The sequence below is a fragment of the Balaenoptera borealis genome (assembly GCF_965194805.1).
Source record: "Balaenoptera borealis genome assembly, chromosome: 1".
NCBI lineage: Eukaryota > Metazoa > Chordata > Mammalia > Artiodactyla > Balaenopteridae > Balaenoptera > Balaenoptera borealis.
The window spans coordinates 25,423,870-25,440,727 of NC_138860.1; the positions used below are offsets into that span (position 1 = coordinate 25,423,870).

The window sequence follows — 16,858 nt, forward strand, 5'->3', positions numbered from 1 at the left end:
GTTTTATGAAGATGCTGGGTATTATTCTGACCTTTCAGAAAAGAAATAGGACAGGAGAGGACAGAGAGATAGGAGAGTGAAAAGAATAAAACAGGAGTCATTAAGCCTAGTCCAACAAATCCTCCAATTCTGGCCTAAGAACAGAATTGATCTACCAATTTATAACAACCAGCCCCACTCTTACCTTGCTGTATCTTACTCCAGAATAACTATAGGTTCAATGATGGAGAACAGGGCCAAAAGCAAGGTGAGTGCCACAGCAGGGCTTCATGTATAGTAACACACAGATATTTTACCACGTCACCTTTCAGCCCAGCTAGCACGTCCTGACCCTGCAAATGACTGACTTGGCTTAGAGCCCTCTGAGGATAAAATGCCAGCAAATGCTTGTCCTCACTTCATGTCCGGCTCCTGACATGAGTAATACCAGCTGCAAAGGCTTATGTTATAAAAAAGGGAGACTGTAATTAATAATTACCTCTTTTACAGAACACTTACAATGTGTAAATACTCTCCTGAGTACTTTGAGGATATTATTCTATTCAATCATTATAACCATATGGAGTAGACAAAGTATCATTTCCATATCATAGATAAGGAAACGGGTTTAGAGATATCTTGGATAACTTGTGAATGACCACACAGCTAGCAAGTGACACAGGAGCTGGGAGTCAACACCAGGCCTGAGCCCATGGTTTTAACCATTATACAAGAGAGGTCAGAAAGATCTGCAGAATTCCATAAACCCAACTCTTCCTTCCTGTTGTAACCAGGAAGCAGTGGGATATAGTTGTTAATTCACGTATTTGGACATTAGAAATTGACATCAGGGCAGAGGAGGGAAACACATATGATGGATCAGGATCCAACCAGAAAAAGAGAAATCACCCATGTATTTAAACCAGAGGAACCTTAATTACGAGAAATGGGTACACAGGTGATGGAAGAGCTGAGGAAACAAACAGGGGAGAGTGAGGTGACCCACAGTTTGGTGGCAGCACCTGCTACTACCCCAAGGCTGGTGGAAGCCAAAACCAAGCCTGGAGGGAGCTGGAGCCCAGAGGAGGTACAAGGGCTACCAGGGAGGCTGCCTAGGCAGAGAGAAGGGAAGGAGAATCCCCTTACCGCGAAGCCCCCACTATTTGCAGCTAACACAGAGCTTGTGAAAGAGAGCCTGCATGCATTGTCCCCAAAGATACAGAGCAGAGCAGGAGGCGATGGATGTGGAATGGCTGTAAAGACAAACAGGCCAAGGATTTACATACATATAATCAACACAGTTTCAGTTTTACCCAAACTATTAAAAAAAAAAAAAGCAATAAAGCAAACGTCTTATCTTTGAACAATAATTAAGTGGATTTTAAAGTGGCATGGTTTTAACCTAGGAGCAGTTTTTACTCCTCCCTTTTCATATTTATTTTGCTTTGTTTTAATTTCTCAAAAAAAAACCCTAAAAACCCAACCAAACTCTCCTCATCTAGGGCATGTTTACTCAGGTTCACAAACCAATACTTCCCACTTGCTTATCAGTGGATCTTGCCTACCTTGCCCTATCTTTAAATCTTGCATTTAAATTTCTCATTAAAGCTCTACATAAACAAGCTCTACTATAAATGGAATTTTCAAAAATATGTTTAGGGTCAAACATTATAATACAGATATTGCCCCCCTATTACAGCAGTTTAGTAAATTTGCATATTAAGAAGACAGGTGCCATTCTCTTATAAATTCCATCAGCAGGAAACATTTGGCAAAAGGCTCCATGCCATGGGTGATGACAGAAACCAAGCCAGTTAAGCCAATGTGTTCTTCTCAATCCCGAGGTGGGGCTAGAGGTGACACAGCCAGGACCTAGGGGCTGGCAGCAGAAAAAATGAGTTGAAGAATCCATTTACCCCACTCTGGAAATCTCTCTGCCAAGGTTACTGTGACTTCCACATTACCAAAGCCAATGGTCAATCCTCATTTTACATTTCATTTGATCTTTTAGCAGTTTTGACAGCACTAATCACACACACACACACACACACACAATTGAAATACTTTTCTTCACCTGGCTTCTGCACTCTCCTTATCTTCTCCTCCCTCACTAGCCACTCCTCAGTCTTCTTTGCTAGGTCCTCCTTCTATGCCTGATCTCTAAATATTGGAGTGCCTCAGGGTTCAGTCTTTGGAAACCTTTTCTCTTTTCTATTTACACCTATTCCCTAGGTGACCTCAATTAGTCTTAAGGATTTAAATACTATATATAATGGTTTGAAAACACATGTCACAAATTCTTGAACACTTCTCTCATTGAAGGTTGAGTCTGCACCTTGAATCTAGGCCAATCTTAGTGAAGCACATGTAACAAATAGAATGGAACAGAATAACCACTTTATGTGGGTTATTGAGGTTGGGAAAATGAGATGTGATAGCCATATCCTTTGTTGTACAGTGCCCATCAAGCAACACTAATAACAGCTAACATTAATTGTGCACCTTCTATGTCAAGTACCAAACTAAGGACTTTCCATTCACTGAATCCTCTTAATAACCTTATAGGGCAGAAACTATTATTATTTTCTGTCTTAATCAACTCAGGCTACTATAGCAGATTACCATAGACTGAGTGGCTTAAACAGCAAACTTTCATTTCCACAGTTGGAGGCTGAAAGTCCAAGATCAAGGCGCTGGACAAACTGGTTCCTGGTAAGAGCACTCTTCCTAGTTTGCAGATGGCTGGCTTCTCATTGTACCTTCACATGGTGGAGAGCAGAGAGAGAGGAAACAAGCTCTCTCATGTCTCTTCTTATAAGGTCACTAATCCTGTTCATGAGGGCTCCACCCTCATGACCTTAATTGCCTCCCAAAGGCCCCACCTCTTAATACCATCACATTGAGAATTAGGATTTCAACATATGAATTTTAGGTGGGATACAAACATTCGGTTCATAAAATTTCCATATAGAAAAACTAAGGACTAGATAGTTTAAGTAACTTTCCAATGGTTATAAAGTTGATAGGTGGTAAAGTCAGGCTTTCAATCCAGGTGAGATTCATTTTAAAGCCTGTGTGCTGAAATGCTTTGTTAACCTACCCCAATACAAGCTAAAAAAACTAATATCAGTTAACTGATTCATAATTAGACAAAGCCCTCTTGTCTAACAAAAAGAAGGGAACACGAAAATGACTTCATTATAACCTTGAAGCATAAAAGACATTCTCTTGCAGGAGTTTGGTCAATTGTTTTCCATATAAAGAAGAGCAAAACCAGAGAGAACAGTTTATTGAAATAGGGTTTATTTCATGTAGACAAAGAGAGAAACTCTTAATTGTCAGGTTGGTAAACCCCAAAATCAGACACAAAGAGAAATTGTGGAGTTGTAATATCTGAGGATCTTTAAAATGATCGTTTCAATTCGATTTCAACCGCCATCTCTCTTGAATAGTTTGGAATCCACCTGCCAGAAGGTGATGGGATCAGAACAGATGTGCTCTCCAGGCTCCCTTCAGCAATAAGATTCAGTGCTTCCGCGCCCGTACGGGGGACTAATTAAACCCACAGTCATATGGTAGAGCCAGCAATTATGTTTTAGAACAGGCTGCGACCTCTCTCTGACCCAGAGCATAGCAGCATCAGCACTTACAAGCCAAATGAAATGAGACACTGTCAGCAATGTTCCTTACGATAAAACGTATAGCAATAATAATAATAATAAGTATCAAGACATAAACCCACAAATAGGATGGTATCTGGAGCACCCCAGGCATTCATGGGAATAAGGGAAATGAAAATTCAAGAAAATTAAATTTGAGATATCAAGAGGGGCTTTCCTCAAATAAGAAAGGTTCCTAACATTACAAAGTACAAGCAGAAATCCATGCAGAAGATAAGAAACAATGTAAAAATCTTTGTAAGTATTAAAACTTGGGACTTGTTCCAACCACTTCTTCAGATACTAGGGTGGCATAGGTCAGGATAAGAAGCTAGAGAATAATATTAAGAAATGATGTTAGAAGAAACAAATTAAGTATTTTTCTTTACTGTAACATTAGATTTTCCTGTTCCTTGAAACTCTGATTCTCATAATGATAACATGTTATCCTGTATAAACTGTTGATCATTAGTGGATTATTAGTGGATTATTTTCTCAGCAATGGAGCTGAGTTTCTCTGAACCCTTTTACTCACCCTGCCTTGTGAGAAGAGCATGATTTATTTAATAACTAGCCACAGTACAAGGTAGCACTGTGGAACAAACACTTTCTCTAAATAAAAATAATTGTCTAGGCAGTGATAAAACTACATTCATTGACAATGACTACATTGTCATTCTTAGTACTTCATACTAAAAATGGAATTAACCATCTCATAAAAGTATTAGCTAATCATTAACAAGTACAAAAGCAATCCCAATTTTTTCAAATCATTCAACTGTTTTAGTTTCATTCATTCATTCATTCATTCCCCAAGTCATTCACCAAGCCCCCAATCTGCATCAGGAACAAAGTAAAAAGTATAGGTGGATGATGTTCAACCTTCATTGTACAAATCCCCAAAGATACACTTCTAAATTATAAGCAAAGGTATCACAATATTGTTAATATCCTTTTAGTTGGAAGAGAAAGATTGGTTGGTAGGAGGTGATAAAGCAGAGAAATTTTCCTGAGCAGTTGAATTAGAGTACATGTTTTGGTAAGCTTTGGATTACTCATAGAACAGAGCAGACAGAGGGGATTCTTGCAAATAGGGAGAAAAGAAAAGCCAACTTCAGCACTGTGGGAAACAAGCCAGGACAGAAGAATCAGGGCCCTCCAGGAAGGGACAGAGGTACAATGAAATCCAGGCATGGTTAAATGAAATCTTATGTGGGTGATTTAATATTCAAGTGGCTAATTCCATGAGGACAGGGTTGAGAAAAGCAGTGATAGTTGTCATGTGGGTGCTAGGATTATGGTGGTCCTTCTAGGTTAGGGTATCATTGGTTACTAAAAGAGGTGGGAAGAGGATACAAAGGCAGGAACCCATGAGAGTTTCCAGGTCTCAGCCAACAAGGGATGGACTCATTTCAGCAGGGAATTGGAACAGAAACCCAAAACCAAGATGCAAAGCCTGACATACAAGCTGACCAAGTAGAATAGGGGTCAGGTAGAAGCTCTCTGAGGTGTTTGGGAGCTAATGTTACTTTGGAACCACTAGACCCAAGGTGTACAAGCAAGGGCCTATTTCAAGATCTTGCTCCCTAATGGTCAGTGTTGTCAGTGTGCCCTATAAGGCCAGGCTTACCCTACTCAGGGCCTATATGGGGTGGAGCCTGAGAATCATCATTGCTGGCATCTGATTAGACCCAGAACAGCCACGGACTGATGCCACCTGCCTAAAACTATCATCTCCCTCCGTACCCTACCATGATGCCTAACACCTTCAACAATCTGACACTGCTTTGGGTTAAGGTCCAGGTGGGGAACATTTTTCACAGGCTGGATACAATCTAGAGCTTATATGCACTGGAGCTAAAATTCAAATAATGATTTCTCCTTTAATTGTCTGCTATGGCAGTCCTATTCAGAGTGGAACCTCTGAAGGTTAAATAATAAACTATTGTGGAGCTATGAACCATGGTTTAAAAGCAAGTTAGCCTTGTAAAGGAAAGTCATTAGAAAAAAATAATGAAGGCAGAATGTCCTCAGCTCAAAGAGCAATCAGATAGTGACAGTGTCCCTCTATGACACCGTCTCTCAGGCATACTGACCGTACCAGACAGTGTGCTGGGTGCTTCCCAGTCTCTGTGGACTTTGAGAATACAAACAATTCTCTCCCCAGCTCTCTCTTGCTCTCTCCCTCTGTTTTTACCTTAACCTCTCTCAGTCTCGGCGAATGTATCTTTCTGTAGCTATTTCTGTTTATCTACTTCTTCCCCCTTTTCCTCTGCCTACCTTCCCTTCCCCCTTTATGTGTCCTTTCTCTTTTTTAGTCTTCTCCCATTTCTCTTTCCTTCTTTTTCCTTCTTACCTTCCAACTACTTTTTCCCCTTAACTTCTCATAAAAATCAATTAAGATTCATTTGTAAATATTTATTAGAGATAACCTGTCTCAATAAATAAGCTTCTGGTAAGTGCATTACCAGGGACATAACATGAAGTTAGCGCCTATTAACACATTCATATAAATTTAGATGAACTACTTTACCTAGAAGAGACAGGGCTGAAGGAAGAGCATGCAAGGCATATAATTATTCCTGACAACTGGTGGCAGGTAGAGGGATGAAAGAAAAGTCTATGCATAGGACATTCCATGAGGGCAGTGAGAAACAGAAAACTCTGAGCATATGTTCATTGCGGGGTCTGTTCTGACCATGTTTCTCACATCATTTCTTTGATCCTCACAACACCCCTATGAATCAGGCAGCATTATTATCTCCAGATGAGGAAACAGGTGTAGAAAGTAAGTGGCGGAGCTGGAACTGGGACCCAGTCTGTCTGTTACCAAAGTCCATGGTGACAAAACAAAGAGAAACTTAATGAGCTTGATAGTTCTATCTGTTAGAAAAAGCCAAGTCATAAAAAGGAACCACAGTAAGATATCCTGAGGACTCGTGGCTCCACTGGACTACTCCCATTCAACTTCGCACCTGTGGTCCCTAACAGTGCTCTGGCACAGACTGGGAGCTGAATAAGTGATTATGGAACGCATGAACAAGATTCAAAGCAGCAGGCATTGAAGTTTCTGAACTGGAAAAATCATTATCGTACCCAGTTCAGGAGTCATGCAGCCTCTGCGTAAACATTCCCGGGGACAATTCTCCCACAAAATAAGAGTCACAACTGGGCCACATTTTTGATACAACAGTTCAAGGCCTTAAGCTGCCATGTATGCAGAGGCTTTAAAATATATTTCTGATACTCCCACTTTTGCAACATTTCATCTGTCATTAATGCTTTAAAAATCACCAGAAAGTAATGTGAATATACTTAACACTACTGGACTACTTAAAAATGGTTAAGATGGTAAGTTTTGTGTGTTTTTCACAATTAAAAAATTTTAAATCATCAGGATGTAAATATTTGTGTATATGAAATATACATCATCTTGAAATATACATCATGAAAGTTCCTGGCATGGACAAGTAAGTTATTCATTTCATTTCAGAAAAAAAATTAAAATCTGATGGATGACTAAGCAAGTCTGTTTGGGAACTCGGTGCTTAGCTGTTAACTGTGCTGAGTATTCTGTTAGTGCCACTCTTACCTCTATCCTTCTGGAAGTTTTAATAACTCATTTTTCTCTTCAGCCTTCTATGTAAATATAAGTTTAAATTTTCTACAGTATTTAATATTTCACAATTACAGCTGTCCCTTGGCATCTGACAGGGATTGGTTCCAGGATCCCCCCTTGAATACCAAAATCCACGGATGCTCAAGTCCCTTATATAAAATGCACAGTATCTGCATATAACCCACACAAATCCTCCCTTATACTTTAAATCATCTCTAGCTTACTTATAATAACTACTACAATGTAAATGCTATGTTAATAGTCATAAATACAATGTAACTGCTATGTAAATAATTCAAGTATTGCTAGTTGGAACTTTCTGAAAAAATTTTTTTTAATATTTTCGACCCATGGTTGATTGAATGCATGGATGTGGAACCCACGAGTACTGAGGGCTCACTGTAATAATTCAGTTTGATCATTTATGTTCTAGCCTGATTATTTCTTCAATGATACTTTTATTTGGGGATATTCATACCTTAGGTGATATATTTATCAAGATATTCTCCTTAAGAGATTTATTCTCCTCATGTGATAGTGCTTCATATGTAAATTTAATCTAACTTGAGTTCTCAGTTGTGTAGAAGGAATATGTGATTAGCTTAAGATGGAGAAAGATTACTGTGTCTATTTTATTGATCATGCAACTAAAACTCAAAAACATGAATTTACCTGAAGTGTAGTAGCAACAGTGGGAAGATATTAAAGACATGACCATGACTTAGAAGTTGATGCTTGTGTTTCAGAATCTGTCACTTCTATTACACTGTCATTACATGACCAATTGGCTTTTTTGAGTCCATGCTCAATAGATGTTTTATTAACTTAGAGATGCTTAGAGATCCCAGTGACAAGGATCTTATTGCTTTTCAAAGTTGTCTTTATTGCTGGATAAGTATACTTTTTCTATGAATAATAAGTAATATATTACACCAGTTAGCACTTTTGATGTTGTTGCCTAACAAACCACTTCAAAATTTAGTGGCTTAACACAACCATTTATAAAGTTCATGATACTAGAGCCAGCAGTTCAAGCTCCACTTAGCAGTTTTTCTGCTAGGTTTCTTCATGCATCTGTGGCCAGCTACAGATCGATTTGTCACTCTTGGGTGAGCTCTCACACGTCTAGAGCCTCAGCTGGGACAACTGAGCTGACTCTGCTCTGATCCGCATGGTCTCACATTCACCAGCAGGCTAGCCTAGACTTGTTCACATGGCAAAGGCAGGGGTCCCAACAGTGCAAAGAGAAACACACAAGGCCTCTAAAAGCCTAGGATTGGAATTGGCACACCATCACTTCTGCCACACTGCATTGGCCAAAGCAAAGTCACAAATCCAGCCTAGATTCAGAGAATGGGAAAATGGACTTCACCTTTGAACAGAAGAAGACACATTACAAAGAGTGTAGATATATGGAAGTATGAACGATTGTGACCATTTTTGACATGTATCACAAATATCATAAAAATTGCATTTAGGAGGTATTGGGTATGATATTAAGGATATAAGAGATGATATTCAAAATGTCAAAAGAACAACCAGTAGGGAATGAACACTAAACATTCCAGAACGGATGACAACTATAAACAATAGATAAAGCCACATTAATGTGTACTCATTGACTTGAAAGATGTGATACGCAAGACAAATATAAGCTCAAAAGATACAACAAGTTACCTTATCATTGGCTGGAGCTTTGAATTTCTAGCAAAGGACTCAAGTTAAATCTGAATAGCTTCAAACTTAAGTAGACCCAAAGGCCTACTTTGTGTTTTTCCAGTGGAAACCTGAACTTGATTCTCAGATCTTTTCACTCCTCTGCCTGGAAAGGTCATATCCACCAAATATGAAGCAAAATATCCAAAGGGACAGTCACAAAAGAGATGGTTTGCCTCAAAGCCTAAACTTGTCTACCTCATGCCTTCTCAGATCAGGGCAGAAGCATAGGGCTTCTCAGATTAGTCACAGAATGGGAAGGGGGGAAAAAGGCATCTAAAGAGAAGAAGACAGTGAGAGTTTATCCCACTGGCTGCCTTACCCTTTGGTGAGGGATGAGAGAGCCCTGGGTGAGTCTACACTCTTAAGGAAGAGACTTAGGCTTTATCTCACTTGTCTAACTTCCTAGAGGGAGGAGTCCAGAAGGGAACCCATTCTTGTACAACAAATATTTCAGCCCAGTGCAGTGATTCCATCCACTGATATAGAGTGGCCAATAAATTATGCTTAAACCTGAATATCTATACCAAAGCCTTGCTTTTGGTTTAGAGTAAGGGGTGGGTAAGGAAGAAGAACAGAGGGAAGACTAGAGGCCAATGCTATATGCTGCTTACCATTTCACAAAATACTTGTGCACACAAATTCTCTTAATACATCCTGAACTTTCGCAAACCCCTGTGAATTTACATTAACAGTCAATTTTGCATAAAGTGTCTCTATTTACTGTATTCATGTCAGGTGGGATTCTATGGTTGCAAGCAACAGAAACCAATGCTAACTTAAGGAATTTGCTGGAAGCTTATGAGATAGCTCACAAAATCAAAGGAAAGCCAGAATCACCAAGACAGCTGTTAGGATCTAGACAGCAAGAACTAATGGCCATTTCTTCCAGGTGCCAATGATAGGATAAATCAGCTTCAACATTTTTTATCCTTGTATCGTGTGATGTAAGAACCAAATTTCAGGGAAACAATGTTTAGCTGACCTAGTTTGATTGCATGCTCATCCACTGGACAGAGAAAAGCATGGCACCAAACAAAGGACTAATTTGAGAAGAGAGGACTCATTTCTCATTTTCCAAAAGAATAGGAAAGTTTGCAGGGTCATCCAAAAGAGTCCACTGTAATATCATAGCCACAGTATCATTAAAGTGCTGAGTGAAGACATGCAGTGAGGTTAAGGTGGACTGGGGACTGTAATATGTAATAGGCTAACAGACAACCTCAGAAGAATGTATTAAGTTAGAACAGTCTATTTGGATAGTTGAGAAATTCAGTAAATTTGCATAACACAATTGCTCTAAAAATGTGCCTGGCACTTGTTTTGAGCAGGCAAGTTAGACAAAGAGACAAAAAAATGATTGCCATGAAGGAGGAAGTTTTTTTCTTCTACTCACAATCCCCTAGAAATAGGAGGCATGCCATGCTACACCACACCATGCAGGGCCACAGAGGGAAGCACCAAAGCAAGATGAGCCAGCAGAGAGAGGGGCAAACTGTAGGCAGGAGCTTTTATTGAAGTTTACAGAGAAAGGAATGGGAGAAGCAAGGTAAGCAAGAAGTACAAACTTATGATTGGATAGTCTGAATAATTTTGATAATCTCTGGACTGTAGGGATGGTTCCCAGTTGTCCAATACCTGGTCCTGTGGTGATTAGGGCAGGAGATAATATCCCAGACTGAAGAAGTACGCGAAAAGGAAATTGGTGGAGGGTGTTGTTTGCACATCAAAGGTATGCTGGCAGGAAAGTTGTTTGCCTCTCTAGGAATTAGTTAACCCTGGGAGGGTGGTTCCCCAGATCTGTAAGGCCCCAAATGTCAGAGCAGCAATAATACAGAAAGTAAGAAAAAATAGTTAAAGCAACTATATTCTTTGGGCAGCCATGTGAAGACGTATAAAGATACTAGATAAGTGCTTTACTACAGAGCCTCATTCTAAGTTCCATTTTACTGACCATCCAATATGCTGCAGGCATAGTCTGTTGAACCTCCTTCCACCACTCCAGTTCCTCTTCCTTTCCTCTAGCTTTGTTTATTGTGGCTATAGCAACTGTTTTATTATAACCACAGTTATTGTCTGAATTTGCTTTTAAACATGATAATATGGTATAGCCAACCATATTTTAATAATCTATTTTAAGATATTAAAGAATCTTATTTATATTATAGATTTATGGATGTATGATCTTCCAAACTGATACCAACATATAATAAATCGCCAGTAATTTTAAAATGTTTAGCATGTGAAACTAAGTCTAATTTTTTTTTTCTACTTTGATGTTCCTCTGTCTTCACATTTGTTTCAACTCCTCTACTAGAATCACATTCTTATTTATTTTCTCTCTGGGCATTCTTGAGATATTTCTGCTCAGTAGAAATACAATATCAAGCTTCACTGTTTTATTAAATATATCAGACATCAGACTCTCTGGGTAGTGAGCCAAAAGTTGCCAAAGGATATATTTCTTTTGTCTGCTGTGAATTATGCCAGCAGGCTCAATAGAGTGGTAAAGACTGTGTGTTTTATATTATTAACTGAATATGTGAGAACTGATCTTTGCAAGGACCTAATTGTCCTATAGCCTTATGCCATCATCGAGAGAGATGTAAGCATTTTTTATTTTCTCCACAGATGAAGTGTATGTTTTCTTTGGCTTTACTTCTATTGAGTTTGGTTAATCCCTTTCAAACCAGGAGACTCAGACTTAATATATATACTCTCCTTTGCACAAAATCTTCAATATTTTGCACTTATTAACACACAGTTTATCTGTCATTTTAACTGTGGTCACCCGAATTATGCCGATTTATACTTAACCATACCAAATTTCATTTGTGATTCTGATTTTGTTTTTTGATTTTCAACAGCAGTTGAAAGTGAGTTAGCATAGTACTTTGAATAGTTTCTTTTGTAAATAGTGATGATGTAATGTTCCTCCACAATTATTTCCTTTAAAGTTATTTAGTTTTTATATTGATAGAAAAGGAAACTCAGCCAACATTGACTTTCTACATTTTAAATTAATTCTCCAGTATCTTCACATGACTATGTCTTCTCCTAAATTTCAAGCTTTTAAGTCTGAATTTTACACTTCCTCATTGCATAAACCTGGAAAAATTACTTTCTTCTTTTATTTCCATCTCCCCATATAGGAAAGTTAATAATTTAGCTACCATAGATTATACTGTGAAATTCCATTAAGAAACCACCATGGTGGTATGCTGCTTTGGGAGAGAGAAGAACCTCCATAAATAATGGGTTGCACCAGTCTTCCTCCTAACACTTCTCCATAAGCCCACTATTCTGATACACAGGTTTCTGCCCAGTTCCAGAGTTTCACATTTTCTTCTTTTATGAAGTAACCAGTTCCCATGAAGCTTAGTTATATACTGCTCATTCTCAGTGTCTCTACTTCCTAAATAAACATATGGAATGGATTCAAACTCCTGAACTCTGGGAACTTCAATAAACTGAGATTGTTTAAAGAAAACTCTTAGTGAATCATTATGCTATCCCTCCCCCATGAGGATGCAGACTGTTAGCTTGAAAGGACTATAAAGAACATCCAGCCCAATCTCTGCATTTTAGAGATGAGAAAACTGAGCTTTGGGGAGCTTGAGTAATCTTGAAATTTGCCCAAATTGACAAGACTAGTAAGTGGCAGATCCGTATGTGTATAGTTTCAAAAGCATGAAATATTGATAATTACTTCATTTTCATTAGTTTCTTTTTTAAAAATATCTTAAGACTGGGGCTTCCCTGATGGCGCAGTGGTTGAGAATCTGCCTGCCAATGCAGGGGACACAGGTTCGAGCCCTGGTTCGGGAAGATCCCACATGCCGCGGAGCAACTAAGCCCGCGCACCACAACTACTGAGCCTGCGCTCAAGAGCCTGCAAGCCACAACTACTGAGCCCACGTGCCACAACTACTGAAGTCCATGCACCTAGAGCCCATGCTCCGCAACGAGAGAAGCCACCGCAATGAGAAGCCTGCACGCCACAACGAAGAGTGGCCCCGCTCACTGCAACCAGAGAAAGCCTGCACGCAGCAGCGAAGACCCAATGCAGCCAAAAATAAATAAATAAAATAAATAAATTTATTTAAAAATAATAATAATAAAAGTATCTTAAGACTAATATAGCCTGGTTAAATTTTTGAAGTCTCAAAACACAACTAAGGGAGTTTCCTGGTGGCCTAGTGGTTAGGATTCAGGGCTTTCACTGCCATGACCTGTGTTCAGTCCCTGGCTGGGGAACTGAGATCCTGCAAGCCACGCACCATGGCTAAAAAACAACCAACCAAACAAACAAACAAACACAACTTAAGTAACCTAGTGTTATTTTGTGTCTCACTTTTTTTACCAAAGAATTCCTCCTGAGGCTTGTGCCTTTAAGAATGATTTCTAAGAAATCATTACTCAGAGGTGATATTCAACATATTAAACAACAGGACGTCATAGACATTGCCCAACAATTGGTGTGTCTGTTCTTGTTCTACCAACTGCATGTAACCATGGGTATATTACTCAGAAACAGACAATGCCCTGTGTTAGAAATTTAAAAAAATAATCCTGAGAGGTGGTCACAACACAATGAAAATATAATACCCAGTAAAACTATAATATTTTCACTATCATGTTTGCTCCATACAATTTGTTCTTTCTCAAAAATTTAAAGAGGAAACAAAGGACTTTTTTCCCCACATGGTAATTCTAGTAGATGGTTAGATTTAACTGTTAGTAATGGTAACAGAATTGAACTTCTGGAGCTGGTAAAATTGATTGCCTCCTCAAGTTAGAATTTTTAATATTTTATAAAATAAACTCTGGATATAGTTATCCATGTATGTAATTTGTAGTTGCTACATTGGGTTTGGGGAGTGAGGACATAATAATATGCTTTATTAGCAAGCTTGAATATGGGCTAAATTTGTGTTTGCTGATTGACTACAGAACTTCATAAACAATGGCAGTGTATTTTTCCCAAAGTCAATATGGAAATGCACTGTGGTGCTTGCTTTACTGAGCAAGTCTGAATTTGTGGCAGGAACACATTCAGTTTTCCTGTGTTGCTCTGTTATTTGGAAGAACCAGACAGAGTGTTTTGTTGTTCTTTTGCTTCCCTCCACCTAGAAGAAATTTAAAAGAAACAAAAAATTTTAGTATTAGAAGGGAACCTAGAAGTGTAGTATAATTTTCCACACAATGCAAAATCCCTTCTACGAGCATCCCTGAAGAATCTTCACCTGGCTGCTTCCTGAATATTTTCGATGATGGGGAGTTCATTGCTTAATGAGGAGCTGTTCCTTGCTCAAGAGCTCTGGTTGTATAAAGACTTGTGTTAACCCTTAATCCGTGTTTCTGAAAATGTGGTCTCTGGACCAGCAGCATTAACATTACCTGGAAATTTGTTAGAAATACAAATTCTCAGGCCTCCACTCCAGACTGACTGAATAACAAAGAAAATTCTAAGAATGGGGCCCAGCAGTGTTATAACAAGTCCTCCAGGTGATCTGATGCATGCTAAAGTTTGCACTGCCCTATATACACCCCCATGCAATAAAATTAACAAGAACAGCTATCCTGGTGGCACAGTGGTTAAGAATCTGCCTGCCACAGCTTACCTTGTCACAGCTTACCCTTCCCCCTCCCCATATCCTCAAGTCCATTCTCTAGTAGGTCTGTGTCTTTATTCGCGTCTTACCCCTAGGTTCTTCATGACCTTTTTTTTTTCTTTTTCTTAGAGAGAGTGGCATGGACATATATACACTACCAAACATAAAATAGATAGCTAGTGGGAAGCAGCCGCATAGCACAGGGAGATCAGCTCGGTGGTTTGTGACCACCTAGAGGGGTGGGATAGGGAGGGTGGGAGGGAGGGAGATTCAAGAGGGAAGAGATATGGGAACATATGTATATGTATAACTGATTCACTTTGTTATAAAGCAGAAACTAACACACCATTGTAAAGCAGTTATACTCCAATAAAAATGTTAAAAAATTTTAAAAAAAAAGAATCTGCCTGCCATTACCCATTTACAATGCTTGGTGTCAGCCTATTTATCTCTTGTAAAAATAAAATACAGTGTGTGCGTGTGAAATAAAAAAAAATGTGATATGTACAATTTTCTTTATCTTACTTTCCTCACTCAGTTATCATTTTAAATCAAATGATTTACCTTAAGTCAATGTCTTTATATTATTCTATGGTGTGAATATGTCATAAATCATTCAGCCATTCTCTTCCTAATCAACTTTTTAAAAAAATTTCCAGTGTTTTACCATTGTGAATAATGCTAAAATAAACATCTGAATATGTAAAAAAAAAAAAAAAAAGAATCTGCCTGCCAATGCAGGGTACGTGGGTTCAAGCCCTGGTCTGGGAAGATCCCACATGCCACGGAGCAACTAAGCCCGTGCGCCACAACTACTGAGCCTGCGCTCTAGAGCCTGCGCGCCACAACTACTGAAGCCCACGTGCCACAACTACTGAAGCTCGTGGGGCTAAAGCCCATATACTCCGCAACAAGAGAATCCACCGCAATGAGAAGCATGTGTACCACAAGGAAGAGTAGCCCTCGCTCGCCGCAACTAGAGAAAGGCCACGGGCAGCAACAAAGACCCAATGTAGCCGAAAATAAATTAAAAAAAAAAAGAAAAAAAAAATTCTTTGGGTTGCAGATATCAGGAATCTAACTATAAATTTAACTTTAGCATAAAAGGGAATATCGTAGTTCGTGAGGCTTGTGATAATGGGGTACTTCATAGGATCAAAGGGATTGATCTGGACCTACAGGAGCTGGGCTTCTGGTATTGGAAAGAAGGCAAGGAACGTCTTACCCTTGTTCATGCTCATAGTGTTCTCACTGGCTCCACCCCCCACCCTCCGCCCATATGTTGCTCATTTCTGTCTCTGCTTAATTTTATCCTCTACTACAGACAGGCTTCTGTTCATGGGAAGATGACTACCTTCTCTACCCTCCCACCCTTACACATGCCTTCATATGCTTCAAGCACCTGACCTCAGGGGCAGGGCTATTCCTCCTCAGACTCCAAATCAAGAAATCCCAGGGAAGAACTCCTAGGGCAGGAAATGTTAACCAAAGAAAGGTGTTGGGAAATCTTGCTGGGCAAACAAATAACAATAGTTACCGTAGTCTATTACATAAACTATAGTCAATCTTACTTTGGTAAAGGAAGTTTAGAAAGACTAGTCACCTTGCCCAAATCGCTCAAGTCAGTGAAAATTGAAACCCCCAAAACTTTAAATAATAAAATTTAAGACTACAATATAGTTACCCATTTACTGAAGGCTTCCCTAGAAAATTTTTGTTTGGATTTTAAGTCAACATTTTTGTACTGAACTTTCTCTCCCCATGAAAAAATAAGAGTTTTATAAAAATAGCTTCACGAGCCTGCAGTAAAACAATGGTGAAAGAAATACAATTTTTCCTATTTCAGACAGACGATTGAGATTTTTTTGCATTTATGTCATTCAAAAATGATTGTTATAAACTTCCAACTTGGCAGGAATGTACTCCCAATGGAGGAAAAGAAAAAATCAAGCCAATCTAAAGTCATGAAAATTTAAATAAAGTAGTTAAGAACAAGCACAAAATATAACATTTTACGGGTTTTCGCAAGAACTTTGACTTAAGGCTTCCCAATTCAAACAAATTACAACTTAGAGATTTGACGTTAGCAAAATGATTACTTTTTCTCTTTAATTTTATTTATTTATTTATGGCTATGTTGGGTCTCCGTTTCTGTGCGAGGGCTTTCTCTAGTTGCGGCAAGCGGGGGCCACTCTTCATCGCGGTGCGCGGGCCTCTCACTATCGCGGCCTCTCTTGTTGCGGAGCACAGGTTCCAGACGCGCAGGCTCA

The 16,858-nt window shown here is 39.0% G+C and overlaps 1 long non-coding RNA gene across 1 annotated transcript; it reads left to right on the forward strand.

The window, feature by feature from the left end:
- Window positions 1-12,284: 12,284 nt before the first annotated feature.
- On the forward strand, window positions 12,285-15,250 carry LOC309605605. Its single transcript, XR_014231432.1, has 2 exons — window positions 12,285-13,453; window positions 14,110-15,250. It is a non-coding gene; the product is annotated as an uncharacterized lncRNA (long non-coding RNA).
- Window positions 15,251-16,858: the final 1,608 nt, after the last annotated feature.